This window comes from Sminthopsis crassicaudata, chromosome 1 (assembly GCF_048593235.1).
Source record: "Sminthopsis crassicaudata isolate SCR6 chromosome 1, ASM4859323v1, whole genome shotgun sequence".
In the NCBI taxonomy this organism is placed as follows: Eukaryota; Metazoa; Chordata; class Mammalia; order Dasyuromorphia; family Dasyuridae; genus Sminthopsis; species Sminthopsis crassicaudata.
In genome coordinates, this window is record NC_133617.1 from 490,326,214 (window position 1) to 490,340,423 (window position 14,210).

At 35.1% G+C, this 14,210-nt stretch overlaps 1 protein-coding gene across 1 annotated transcript in view; it reads right to left on the reverse strand.

Moving 5' to 3' along the window:
- The window catches only part of PCSK5 (proprotein convertase subtilisin/kexin type 5), a 626,478-nt gene that overhangs the window by 56,018 nt on the left and 556,250 nt on the right, over nt 1-14,210 (reverse strand).

Sequence of the window (14,210 nt, forward strand, 5' to 3'; positions counted from 1 at the left end):
TAATTTTGGTCTAAAGTAATGTTATTGGTTCAAGGAATTCCAGTATGATATTCCCTCCACCAGCACAGATCTATATCTCATCTGTAACTCAAATTTTATAAGAGTTGCCTAGGGAGGCTCAGAGATAAGGGACTTATCCAGGATCACATTGCAAGAATGTGTCAAATCCTCTAAGCAACTGTACCTTGGATCAGCTCCATTTGTTTTTAGAAAAGGCGTAAAATGAGAATGCACAAAAATGTTGGAAAACATATTGGACACTAACTGCCAGGAGAAGACAGATTCAAACTCAAACTATTGAGGTGAGTTTAATACTATTCATAAATTCAGATTTTGCTAAGGTCTAAAAGCATCTGTGGACATGTTAGTTGAGAAATGCTTATACACACATTTAGAAAGGAATTCAGGGTTCTTTCTAAAAATAAGTTTCTCATTATACCTTCTATGGGAGCATTATCCTGGCCCTTATCCCCACACAAGTTAGGCTAGTTTTTCCTTAGAAGGCATTGAAACCATCCTTAGGACTTAAATGGCTCAGGGGACTAAACACCCCAACTGTTGACATTAAATCCTGGTTGCCTAAATATAAACCAGGCCTGAGGAAGGCTAGGTGCTCTCTGATACCTGGCTGACAAATGATCATGAACAACTCAAACAGAGGGGAGTTTAATTCAGTTGAAAAATCTTGTACATCCTTGATGTATATTCTTACTGAATATCTTTTCCCATTATAGCTAAATAACTCATCTTTTGTTAACTATTGATTGAATTATAAGTGTTCTCATTTCACTCCAATATCAGAATTAAACCAATAAGAAATCTGCCTATATGAAATACAACAACTGATCAGGTTTCTATCAACTTTGAATTGAATAACTATGTGCCCCTTCTCTAAGTCAAATTGGTTTTTTGCTTGCCTTTTTCACAACAGTGCTACTCCACTGATCCATCTTTTTATCTAGCATGATATCCAGATTTGTATCTGTTCTTTTCCTAGATATTTAGCTTATTTTTTTTGTATATAGAGGTAACTTATATTTCCTAAGAATAATATATGAAGACAGGACTAGGTTTAGAGTCAGTAGAGAATTAGGTTTAAATTCCAATTCTGACAGAAGGTTCAAAACTTGGCTATGTAACCTCAGGCAAGTCACAGTCTCTCTGAGACTCACCTCATATGTTAAACAAAAAAAAAATAATAGCAATTACCTCAAATGTTTTTTTCCTATGGATCAAAAGGGATTATTTGTTTAAAGATGAACTATATGAATATAAATTAATATTATTATCACCTCACTACCACTAACACATCATGACCCTCCTCTTCTTCCTCTTCCTCCTTCCCTTCCTCCTCACTGAATTACTGTGAAGAAAGAATTAGTAAACTTTAAATCCCAATATAAATTGGAGATTCAATTACATTGCCTTCTTCCATGGTTAATTCTGACCATTTCTCTAATTTGACATTACCTCCCCCTCAAAAAAAAAAAAAAAAGAATACTGCTCTCCAAGGTACTAATCATGACTCCCTTCCAGATAAATGAGTTTATTCTTTATTCTTTCACATAGGACACTGACAAAACTTTAGATATTACCATGTCTTTAAAAAAATGCATTCACTAACATAATTTTGAGTTCAGGGATTTTTTCTGCTCAGTTGCCTAGTGAACTGGGTACAATAGTTTCCATAAATGAATAATGAATAATGCATAGAACCGTAATAGTTTCACATAACACCTTATGAATGCACATTCATATCTCTCATTATTGCTAGTTACTCTAAAGAATAATTAGTTTATTTTTAAAAAGTCTTCTGTCTCAGAAGACCTATAAGCTGCATGTTAGCTAGATTGTACAGAGAAAGGAAGCTCCTTCGAGGTGATCCAGAGATGGAAAACCAACCTTAAACACTTGAACTTTATTCTAAAATAAGTTTGAGTTTAGTTGATGAAGGATAGTATTTCCCAAAGTGACTTGAAGCTTCCCGATTCCCAATATACAGAGCAAGAATGAAAACACACCACATACATACACATACACAGAGCTTAATCAAACTAGAATTGTTAGCTGTTTTAAAGCTTGCCGTATAAAGCAGATTATTTTTCAAATATTGTTAAATTATTGTACCACTCTGACATATATTAGCTGTGTGAAGCCAGGTGAATCATTTAATATTTTGGTGTTCTTTAGACAACTTCTCTACAAAGAATTTGTCAACCTGTATTGGTAGATAGAGTTTTCTTCATTTAAGAGTTCCCTATATTAATGAAATCACAGGTCTGGTTCCTATTCCTAGACCAAAATTATTGAGGGGATAGAGAATATTTTGATAAAACTTTGGGTATGGGAGTGGAGTCATATGTGGAATAACAATGTCAGGATTCAGACAGAGCCTCACACATTTTTTGGGAAAAAAACATTCAGATCAATTGCTAATTTCTAGCTGTTTACATCCTGTTACAGGAAAATCTGTGAGATGTTTTGTCCAGAGAAAATAGAATCTTTCTTTTTTGAGAAAGCTCACATCTCCTGTGTCCTTTTAGAGAAGAGGACAAGTAGGAGTTGCAACATTTGTTGGTCTTTAGAGTTATTAACAATTCAGTATTTCACTTTATAATCTCTGTTTATTCACTTTATTACTGCTGTTTCCTGCTCTGGGAGCATTAATTATGGAAATTTGTTCCATATTATCACAAAAATTTTGACTTCTCTTTGATTTCTTGCTTCCAAAGTCCAAATAATCAGCAAGTTTTCTTTATTCCAACTAGACAATAGAGCTAGAGTTTGAAGAGACCTTAGAGACTAACACCTTTAATTTACAGGAAAATGAGACACAGGAAAGTCTTATTTGTCTGAAGTCTATAATATTGAACCCAGGTCCTTTGAAAGAACTTAGCACAGTATCTGGTATGCAGTAGTTGCTTAATAAATGTTTATTCCTTTTTAATTTGATGCCAGAAGCACAGCTCCCTCTACTGTGCCACACTGTTTTATCTATCATATCCTATTTATTTCTACTGCCATTATCCCTCTATAATACCTCATTACAACCTCACTAGACTATCATAGTAACTTTCTGATAGTTTTTCCTGCATCAGCTCTCTTCCCCCAATAATATGTTCTTTATGTAACTACCAGATAGTTTTTCTTATGAATAGTTATGGTTTTGTAGCTCCTGTCTGTGCTGAAAAATCTTTGGTGGTTCCCTGTTGGTTTTCAAGTAAAATTTTAAAAATCTTTTGCTTAGCATTAAAGCGCTCTTCACATTCTGGCAACATTATAAGCCATATTGCTATACTGCTCACTCTAGCCAAACTGTATTATTTACTGTCCTTCACACATGGCCTCAATTTCCAATTTCTGTGTCTTTGTTCATGCTATTTTCTTTGCCTGAAATATGCTCCCTCACACTTTTTGCTTGCTAAATATCTTTTCATTTTTAAAATCTCAAATCAATACTTGTTGCTCCCTGAAATCCTCTCTGATTCTTCTTGTTGGTAATGACCTTTAATTTGGACAATACTTAATACTTTGTTTTGTATGTATCTAATGCACTTATTATATAGCAAGATGTATTGCAATTATCTTTATTTGAATCTTATTTCCCTACTAGATTATGAATAAGTACCACATTTTACTTAAACTATGAAATCCACTCTCTACCTTAGAGTAATACTCTGTACATAATGCAGGGTTTATAATTATATGTTGCTGGATTATTAAACCTTAGATTTTGTATTGCTTAGTTTCTCTTTGAATGACCATTTCTGTTGAATATAGATTATGGCAAAATTAGTCCTTAAACTCTTTTCCTTATTAAAAAAAAAAAAAAGGATCAGAAAAGTACATTTTGAATCATAGAGGGATCAGACAGAATCACAGAATCCGAATTAAAAAGGATGACAGTGGCCATCCAATCTAAATATGAATAGAATTGCTATTACAATATACCAGACAAATGATTATCTAGATAACATATGACCTTTAAAGGTACTCATTTGTTTAGAAATCATTCTTTTCTAGAGTTCATGAACTCTAAAGTTTTCTAGAATAATTGATTGCTTAAAGATATATACTATCCAGTATGTCATTACCTTTTCATCATAAAAATGAATTTTTTAAACCAGAGAACAATAGAAAAATTCATAATAGGGAGTGCTGGAAAATTTTTATCTTTAGCAATCTTCCATGCTCCCCTTTTAAGCCCTTTGACTTTCCTTTGGTGGTCTTTCCCCATTAGTCCTCCCAGGACTTTCATATCTTCCAGTTATTCTCTAGGCCTAACCACCTGACCTCAACCCATTAAAACTAAACTTTCTTTTAATTCATTTGCTCAAACCCATGTGAGGTGAGTTACACAGCACCTAGTAATCTAAAGGGAGTATATGGAATATTCAGGAAGGATTAAGTCTTCTGATGTGAGGACTTGCTGAGCCTTTTAAAAGTTTTCTCATTCATCTTTGATGTCCAATTCTCACCTTTAGTTCCAAAAAGCCATGGCAAACTATCTCATCAGACCAGCTAAATCAAACTGAAAGTAATTTACAGACTTCAAATCTATTGGTGAATTGGGTGGTAATCTACTCCAAATATGTGTAGACTTTCCCTGATAGGATGGACAGAAGAGAACAATGTTCCAGGGGTCATGATGGCAGCTGAATCATACTATGGAGCACTAAGAGCTTGGTCAGACATTAAAGATGTTGAGGTCATCTACTGCATCCTGGACCATTGTCAGAAATCTTGCCTTTTGTTTTACTACTGAACTTCAATGATTCAGGAAGAGAATGTGACTGATAACTTTGTGCTTTTGCCTCCCTTCAATTCAATTCACACAAAAATCAAGACATCATTTGTGATATCATTAGTTCTCTTCAAAAACAAAGGATGAAAAAAAAAACTCATTTTTTTTTCTTTTTGTTGAGGCATCTGGGGTTAAGTGACTTGCCCAGGGTCACACAGCTAGGAAGTGTTAAGTGTCTGAGAGCAGATTTGAACTCAGATCCTCCTGACTTCAGGGCTGGTGTTCTATCTACTGCACCACTTAGTTGCCCCCAAACCTCAATAATTTGAAGTATTATTATGCACTAAGGTGGCCACAGACTAAACTACCATTTTTACAAGAATTATTTTCATTTTAACTGGGGACTCTTGCTTGGACCATCTCTTAATTTAAAGGAATGAACTATTATATCTCAACATGGCCAAAAAAGCTTTGCAAAGACAACAGGATCATAAAGCTGAAGCTGGAACATGGAGCTCAGAGGTTATTTAATTAGACCCTCCCATTTTGCAGACTGAGATATAGGGATTGAAAAATAGTATGTATGGTGTCCCCAAAATCTTTGTATACTTTTTAGCTATTTAAGCTTAAAACTGCACTAATATTTTTCAGTATAGCCTGTACAATGGAAAGAACATTTTATTTGGGGTCATGAGACCTAGGTTTAAATCATGACTCCAACATTTAATAGCCATGTGACCCTTTAGATATAATTGTCACCTTCTGAGTGACAATTTCTTCATTTCTAAAATAGGGCTAATATTTGAACTATCTATTTCATAGGCTATTATAAGGCAACTGCTCTATACATTTTCCCTTATACTTTTTTTTTCCCCCCCTGAGGCTGGGGTTAAGTGACTTGCCCAGGGTCACACAACTAGGAAGTGTTAAGTGTCTGAGACCAGATTTGAACTCAGGTCCTCCAGACTTCAAGGCCGGTGCTCTATCCATTGCTGCCACCTAGCTGCCCCAGCTCTATACATTTTATGGTGCTAGATAAATGAAAGTTATAATTAAAATAACCTTTCTTGAGTGATTCAAAATATTTATAAGGTTGAAATTAAATTGTTCTACCCAAAATAATAGAAAAAAATTAATGTTTGGTCTGGGAGTCAACTGGTATATAAAGACATGAGAATATTAAGAACAAAATGTGATAATCCAGTTTTTAAATTTGATTTCCATCCATGCTTACATATTTGTATTATGGAAGAAATTTCCAGATAAAAGCTTTTAATGAGTCAGCTTTTTATCTAGTTTTTGCTGGGTGTGGAAAGATAATGCAGAGGGAGGCATTTCAGGTAGGAAATCACGGAGATTATATATTTGGGAACATGTTTCAGAACCTAGAATACTGAACTGAGGAGAGCACATAATTTGGTTGTTTTCTTTTTACCTACTTTTGAATGATTGTTTTTATTTTCTACCTCCTTTATCCAATCCTCTTTCTTAGGAAGGCCAGTCACCAACTAAAATCTTACTTTTTTCCATGGGATATGGCTGAAACAGTGGCAGATGTTTCTAGAAATTTTTTGGAATAATTCATTTGCTCTTGCTTTTGGTGATTTGATCCCTTAAGGAAAATAGATGACTAGGAAATGGAGTTATTCTTGGCCCTGCCACGGCCTTGCTTGAATAACCCTGAACAAATTGCTTAGGGTTAATTTTTCTTAAAGTAGATTCTTGTTCTCTTTATAAATTCCTGCAGTTTTGATGGAATATCAGTAAAATATCCACTCTTTGTATATATATATATATATATATATATATATATATATATATATATATATATATATATATATATGTGTGTGTGTGTGTGTGTGTGTGTGTGTGTGTGTGTATGTGTGTGTGCTGCACATGTGTGTGCAAAAGGGAAAAACAGACAGAGAGAAAGAGGTAAAGAAACACAGAAGCAAAGACAAAAAGATAGAAATAGATAGAAAAAGAATGGAGAGACAGAGAAACAGAGAGAGACATACAGAGATAGAGAGACACACAGAGAGACAAAGACAGAGGGAGAAAGAGACAGACAGAATGAGAGAGAGAAGGAAAGAGGGAAGGAGGGAGGGAAGGAAGAAAATACAGTTTCTTTGTCTGGGAAAGTCTATACTAGATATCATTTCTAAAACTCTTTTTGTAAAATAATTGAAAAAAAATCAGTGATGCATATTCTCCTTGAGTAAATATGTACTTAGTTATGAGATAATGCCATCCAGACTTGAGAGAAAGTCACTGACACTTTTCACCCCACCCTGAGGATAATGACCTGGGTGAGAGATTTATGAGCCCCAAAGCTGTAACTAATTATAAGACTTACATAGCCCCCCAAACACATAATTCAAGCAGACGCTGAACTTACAATCCCTTTGAACAATTAGCAAACATATATAGAACTGCCTTACTAACAGCTTGGTAATTTGGCCAGAGAAAACAGAAGAGAAAAGGAGAAATGTGAAATGGTGGCATAGATAGAATGACAGGAGTGTGTGTGTGTGTGTGTGTGTGTGTGTGTGTGTGTGTGTGTGCATGCGCACAGTGTTTGTAAGGGGGAGTCATTGGCAATTTTCACTCATCTTGTCCTCACTGATGTCCAAGAACAATGAATAAATATTATTTTAATTGTTTGGCAGTACAATGCATGCAAACTGACAACTGGGACTCATCCCCTGTAGAATCATGTACTGGAAAGGACTTTATAAAGTTATTTGAGGCTGTGTCTCCATGTCAGTCAAAAATGTATTAAAGAAAGATATATTGGAATTATCCAATTTGGTAGTCTACCAAAAATCACCATTGGACTTTAAGTATTGATCACATCCATTGATCCTGACTTTTTTCTTACTCAAACAATAGAATTTCTGCCATGTAAACACAGACAAATTGTGTATTTTCTTCTCCTTGTACTACCCTAAGTCCTATGTATGATACCTAATTTACTCATAAGTAGAAAGTACAGAGTCAGCTAAATTGCTACAGGGACTAATGGGAGTTGAGTTGCTATGAGAATGGCCTGATTGAGCTTACTCTCAAAATGACTTGGTTGTGGTCATTCATTGACTCAAACACTCATTATATCAATTCATTTATTGAATGCCTCCTATATGTAGAGCATTGTACTAGGTGTTTGGGGAAACATTTTGCTTGAAAAAAGTTGGATATCTGCCCTGGTTAGAACTTACATTCTAGTAGTAACACAGATTTCTATAACACACAATGACTACCCACTAGGATTATTTAAGAATTGAAAAACAAACTGAACTATCATATGCAAAGTAGAGGATACTGACTGACCAGGGAGAACAAGGAAGGCTACAAGCCATATATATGAGTTGGACATTAAAGGATGAATATAATTTGTTATTAGTATTCTAAGGCAATAAGTTTTATTTGGTTCATTTTTATCTATTTTGATATGCTTCTGGGTCTCTCTGGTAGAGCAAACACAGCACTGAACTAGAAGTCAGGAAGACCTGAGTTCAAATTCAGCATCATATATTTACTACTGTGATGCTGGGCAAGTCACTTAACTTGTCTGTATCAGTTTCCTCATCTGTAAAATGTGGATGCTAATCCACCTGCTTTCCTGGATTGTTGTGAGGATTAAATGAGACACTTTAAATGAAAAGTGTTTTGCAAACCTTAAAAAAGGATTCATATTGGGGCAGCTAGGTGGCACAGTGGATAGAGCACCAACCCTGAAGTCAGGAGGGCCTGAGTTCAAATGTGATCTCAAAAACTTAACACTTCCTAGCTGTGTGACTCTCTGCAAGTCACTTAACCCCAAATGTCTCAGGGAAAAAAAGAATACATATAAACAAATCAAGAGGACAAAGGAAGGTATTTTAGGTGCAGGTGACAGTGTGAGCAAGGGTACAGATACAAGAGAGCATAGGGGATGGTTGGGCATAAAAGTCAAGGTTGATTGAAACATGGAGTAGATGGAGGGGAATGACCAACTAATCATCAAAAAATAATGAGAAAAAAAATCAAGATGTTGAGTGGAATCAGATTGTGGAGTACCTTGGGATATGTTTGATTTTTATTTGTCATATGACAACATATTTTGAACAGACATGTGCAGAAAAAAACTTACTCTGATAGCTTTATTAATGATAGACTAGAGTAAAGGGAGAGTGGGTTTCTGGAAGACTTGTTAGAGACTGTCTTAATAGGTGGCAATGAGGATGGTGGCAAGGGGAATAAGTCATGCCACAGAAAGGAGATTGATAGCATTTAATAGTTGAACAATTGTAGGAAAGTAGAGAAAAATCAAAACAAATAAAATTATAAAAAGGAGAAAAATTAAAAAGTGTGTTACAAAAATAGTCAATTTGTCAAAAGGGCAAACAGATTTAGTGGGAATGATAAGTTTTATTTTAGATATGTTGATTTTGAGATGGCAAAAGGATATTGACATAATATCATCCTATAGGGAGTTAGTATCTGTCTGAGAAAAGATCTGGGGGACTTCTGAATAGAGGTGGTAGTTAAAGCAGTGGAATGAAAGAAATTGCCAAGGGAGTGTTTACAAAGAGAAGAGCGCCAAAAACAGACTGCTATAAAGATCTACACTAATAAATCAAGAAGACATTAAGGAATCAGCAGAGAAGGCAGAATTAGTGGTTAGGAAAACTAGAATGTGGGAGGTCTCTGAAGCCAAGGAAAATAGAGTAGACAGTAAGAAGGAATGGCCAACAATGTTCAAAGCTATAAAAAGTCAAGACAGATGAAAAATGGGGGGGAGCCATCAGAATTAATGATTAGAAGATCAATGATAATCTTTGCAAAAACCATTTCAGTAGAGGGGATAGTAAAGGGTTAAAGGAATGGTGGTTTATAACAAGGGGTCATAAAATTTTTTTTTTCAAGAAGTTTGTCAGCAAAAGGTAGGAGAGAGAAGAAAATATATGGATAGCTAGAAGAGGCAAAGGTAGACTTTTGTTTGGTAGGGGAATTAGATTGCCTTGAATATTTATTACCAATGGATCATGAGAGAATGACAATAGAGATTAAAAAAGGAAGAGGTCTAACTCAATCTCAAAACTGGTTTGGGTCCTCATCACTTCAGGCCAAATTATTATCATAACCTTTTGGTTGACCTGCTTCAAGTCTTTCTCATTCCATTTCTAGGGGGGCCATTACCTGTCATCTTGACCTATGTCTTAATGACTTTGGAGGAAAGAGTGAGTGAGGCTGATGATTTTACACAGTCCTGTCTCACTTAAATCTAATTCATTTGCTAGTCAAGACATCACCTTTCTAATGCCATTGGTCCTCTTCCAGAATGAAAGACCACAACCACTAGAAGCAGCTGGAAAGGACCTCAAAGGGATTTAGACTAATTTACACCCAAATAAGAATCTCCCCTATATAAAGGAAGTAGCCATCTAGTTTTTGCATAAAGATTTCCAATGTGAGGAACTTCATTATCTTCTAAGACAGACCATAATACTTTTGTATAACAAATTTCTAGGATATTTTATCTTATATCAATCTTAAATTTGCTGCTTTCCAACTTTCAGTCATTATTCCTATTTCTGCCCTTGAGAACCAAATAGAACAAGCACAATCCCTTTATCATATGAACATTTTCTAAAATTTCATAGATGTCATAGATTCTCCTCTCCCAAGATTTTCTCTTTTCTAGGGTGAACATCCCAGCTGCTTGAATTAATTCTTACATGACATTATTTCAAGATATGTCACCTTCCTGGTTGCTTTCTTATAAATAATCTTTATTCATTGTCTTTCCAAAATTGTGATATACATATCTAAACACAAAGCTCCAGGTATGTTTTGATAAGAGTACAACAGGACTCTCTAGCTTTGTACATTACAACTCTCTTCTCATCCCAAGATTACATAAGACTTTTTGACTTCCATAACACACTATCTATTCAAATTGATTAATGCTCATACATTACCATTTATGCAAAAGCTCAAATAATCAGATCTTCCAAAGAACAAAAAGAGGCTGTGTCTGACATTCAGGATACAAGTTCACTTGGGTCCATGCTCAGTGATTTTCTCAAAACACTCTCCTTCCTTTTACCAGTCCCCCCACACCCATTGCACAATATCTTGAAGGTAAACAATCATGATAAGTTTTATTGATTGATTTTGAGATGGTAGATAGATTACAGTAAGGAAGACCTAGGTCCAAATCCTCCCTCTAGCACTCACTAGTTGTATGACCATGAGCACTTAACTCCTTTTATCCTGTTTTGTTGTTGTTCAATCATTTCAGTCACGTTCAAATCTTTGTGGCTCCATTTGAGTTTTCTTGTCAAAAATGCCATTTCCTTCTTCAGCTCATTTTACAAATGAGGAAACTGAGGCAAACAGAGTTAAATGATTTGTCTAGGATCACATAGTAAGTGTCTGAGGCCAGGTTTGAACTCGGATCTTCCTGACTCCAAGCCTAACATATCACCCACTGCACCACCTTTTATATTCTAAATAAAGATAACACTGCCACAGTTTTTGTGAGGTTCAAATGATATGATGTATGTAAAGAACATTTGCAAACTTGAAAGGGCTATGTAAATGTCATTATTTTTGTTATCATCTCTGCTGTAATCTGAAAGTGCTGCCAAAGGAGAGTTGCCTAAAGCAAAACTGAATAACTGTTTTGCATAACTTTTTGCATAACATATAGGTTTCAGATTGGATTTAAGGGAAAGAATCAGAAAAGATTGAGCATTTGAGATGGTCAGATGGTCAGATGGTCTATGTATAGAGGGATAGAACCCAGACTTAGGATTTCATTGGTAGGGGCAACATCCAAATGAAGAAACTCCGTCTACTAATGCAGGTTGGCTCCTTATTTTTAATTTAGAGTCTTTGAGAGCTGCTTAGAGCAGTGGTATTCTACTCACATAGAAATGGGCTCCTGATTTAGATCAATGATCTCTGAAGGTCATATATTAACTTAGAAAACCACAGGTTAATATTATCTATGTTCTGTTGTATTTTTATTTTATTAAATACTTCCAAATTATATTTTAATCTGGTTAGGTCTGCCCGCTGAGTATTGCTGGCTGCCATGGGGCCCAATAGCTTTGTGTTTCATACTTTCGATCTGGAGCACTGAGAGATTAAGTGACTTGTTTAGTCACATGGCAAGTGCATGTCAGAGAAGACACTAATTCAAATTTTCCTAGCTCCAAGACCAGTTCTCAATCAACTATGCAATACTACCTCTATCATGAAAAATTATAAATATTTGAATGGATACATACAGTATCTATTAATAAAAAAAAGCTATCTATCCATCTCTTCTATCCACCTACTTAGCTATCTTTTGAGCTATCAAGCTATCTATCCATCTGCTCATCTATCCATCCATACATCTAACCATCTATCTCTCTATCTGTCCAACTATCTGTCTATCTACCTACCTATTTTTTTGTTTTTGTTTTGTCTGTCTGTCTGTCTGTCTATCTACCTGCCTGTCTACTTTTTTGTCTTTCTTTCTTTCTTTCTTTCTTTCTTTCTTTCTTTCTTTCTTTCTTTCTTTCTTTCTTTCTTTCTTTCTTTCTTTCTTTCTTTCTTTCTTTCTTTCTTTCTTTCTTTCTTTCTTTCTTTCTTTCTTTCTTTCTTTCTTTCTTTCTTTCTTTCTTTCTTTCTTTCTATCTATCCACACATACTCACACATACACGCATTCCTTTCAGACAAAAGAAAAAAAAAAATACAACCTTTCATTTCCTGACCCTGACTAGATACATTTCGCAGTCTCAGCATCCTAGGAAAGTCTTTAACTAAAGTATATCATTGGGGAAAAGAAACAAAACACAACCTGCGTTTATCTCCCTTGCTGCCTAAACAGAAACACGACTGCTGAAAACAAAATTTATTCCCAAACAGATGCATTCGTTGGTCATTACTTTTGCCCAAATTGCTAGTTTCGTTCAAGCTTGTGTAAACAAGTCCTGTTATCTGAAAAATCTAAAAGGCATTCTCTGTGATTAACCTCCAAATGAATATTTGCTCCAAAAAAAAGCAGATCCTCCAGTTTTATGTTTTTTAATATTTTGAATGTCTCTATCCATTCATCACCAAGAATATTTTCTTAAAGAAGTGATGTTTTCCTTTGTGTTTCTTTATGTTGCTATGGTAACTAGATTACTTTCTACTTATTAATCAGAAGGCACCAACAAGATATCTATCTTTCCTCATAGGTTTGGATCTTTTGTTTGTGGCCTTTACCATTTATAAATTTCATAAGTTCTTGAAATAATCTTCAAATATGTTTCCTTTCTTCTGATTGGTTTCTATAGTCAATGTGTTATTTATCATCCTGCTTTTTTTTTTTTTCCTTTTGAATTACATAACAGATTTCATAGAAGACTAAGGATACCAGGATGCATGAAAAAAGCAGGCTGGTTGAAGAGGCAGAAGACCTGGATTCCACTTTCAGCTCTCTGCCTGGCTAGTTGTGTGATCTTTGGCCCTTTCTTCTTTTTTCTGTGTTTTAATTTCCCCCTCTATAAAATGGGGAAAAAGAGAAGGGTTAGGATTACCTGACCTTCAAGATTTCTTCCAGCTCAGATTGTTTATTTCCTAAGGATTCTTTGAGTCCTGACATTCTGTGTTCTGAGAGCCATTCTGGGGCCTCTAAGTAGCGCCATTGTGCAAAGAGCACCAGATCTGGAGTAGAGAAAAACTCATATTCCTGAGTTCAAATCTGCCCTCAGACACTTACTAGCTGTGTGACCCTGGGTAAATTATTTAATCCTATTTGCCTCAGTTTCCTCATCTGTAAAAACGAGAAGGAAATGACCAACTATTTTAGTATCTTTGCCCACATGGATTCATGAAGATCCAATGACTGAATAAAGTCAGATACTTTATGTTCCAAGATGCCTTCCATCTCTAATATTCTATCACTTATAATGGATCCTTATAGTACTGAAGTATTGTGTCTTAAATATATGATTGCCTTAATTTCTGTTATTCTTTTAAAATTCTTTATAGAAAAGACAGAATTTACTGATTCTTCAGTGTCAGGCATCCTATTATACAACATTCCTTCCATTGCTATATTTACAAATGGAAATTATTTTTGTAGGTAAAAATAAGTTTTTTTTTTCTTTTATAGTCTTTAAACATTTTCTCTCCATTACATTTTTTCTTTTCTTTCTTTTTTTTGGGGGGGGGGTAAAGCAGTTGGGATTAAGTGACTTGCTTAGGGTCACACAGCTAACAAATGTTGTGTCTGAGGTTGAATTTGAACTCCGGTGTTCCTGACTTTAGGGCTGGTGTTCTGTCCTCTGTACCATCTAGCTGTTCCTTTTTTTCTCCATTAACAAAAGTTACCATCACTACCCCCACTTTAATTTGTAGATCTTGCAGTTATTGAAGTTTTGATCAATAAGAACTTAGGAGTTAAGTGATGGCAAATTGTATTTCGTATCCTCCACTCAG